This window comes from Triticum aestivum, chromosome 2A (assembly GCF_018294505.1).
Source record: "Triticum aestivum cultivar Chinese Spring chromosome 2A, IWGSC CS RefSeq v2.1, whole genome shotgun sequence".
NCBI classification, from domain to species: domain Eukaryota; kingdom Viridiplantae; phylum Streptophyta; class Magnoliopsida; order Poales; family Poaceae; genus Triticum; species Triticum aestivum.
The window spans coordinates 707,230,840-707,231,126 of record NC_057797.1 but is presented as its reverse complement, the minus strand read 5'-3'; positions in this window follow the sequence as shown (position 1 = coordinate 707,231,126).

Here is a 287-nt window from a genome sequence, read left to right as displayed (position 1 = left end):
AGGAGGTGGCAAGAGTTGAGAACGAAGTGGCGGTGGAGATGGCTAAAGTTGAGAGAGAAGAGGATCCTCGATATCCTTGGCGACGGTGTTGGTAGCCGCCTCTCGTGGGATGCCTAGTGACGGGGAACATCAAGCATGTCAAAGAGCATCCTCGGTGTTCGGTATTGGAGAGAGCTCTTTTAATTCATTAATTACTGTCAAATTCCAAAGAAATGAGTTGTCTGATTCTGAATTTCATTAAAGACTAATTTTGGGAAACCTATTTGTAGTACTGAATCCCAAGCTTC